Below are 783 nucleotides of genomic sequence, written 5' to 3' on the forward strand. Positions count from 1 at the left end.
ACGTAACTTTCATTAATCTAACCATGACTAGTAATCTATGGGTGGCGACAAAAACAAACCTAATCACCTCTAAAAATCTAAAAATGGGCGCATTTTAACAACAGATTGGCCGTAAGTGTGGGTTATAATTTGTGTACATAGAGATTTGGATTTTTTTCTAAACTGTGCATGAAGCATTGCTCTTTTAAAATGAAAGCAATTAATAAAGCTAAGTGAAGATATCTGCACACATTGAAAGGTGCATGTACACAAAATCACTGACCATTTCATTCAGAAGTGCTGTTTTATGATGATTGTGATGATTTGTTTTGGTCTTCGGAGTGTCTGGTCGTTTGTCGGGGTCCGTAAAAATGAAAGCGAAGCACGAAAAAAAGTGCAACGTTCACAGTGCATTGTGGGTGTGATCCGACACGCGCCGTTCCAAAGGTTCATGTTCTCCGTGCAAGCGACTGTAACGTGCACTTCATACGTTTAGGACTTATAATTAAGGTACAGTTGAAGGCGTGAATTAAACCCAGTTCGTGTTAATTTACGGATTTTATGACGAGGGAAAGCATTCGGTGAACAGAAAAAAGAAAAATCTTGTGTGATTATTTCACTCCACGGTAAACGAAAGAAAGCAAGTTATGTTTTGCGCGTCGATATCGAATGTTATGTCCGAGCAGTATAACTTTCATTTAGAAGAGTACTTTTATTATTTTTATCTATTAACGTATTTGAATTATAATATTTGAATAATTGTTCAGTTAAAATAAATGATCGAATATAGTACATAAAATATTA

This window comes from Puntigrus tetrazona, chromosome 13, assembly GCF_018831695.1.
Source record: "Puntigrus tetrazona isolate hp1 chromosome 13, ASM1883169v1, whole genome shotgun sequence".
Lineage (NCBI taxonomy): Eukaryota > Metazoa > Chordata > Actinopteri > Cypriniformes > Cyprinidae > Puntigrus > Puntigrus tetrazona.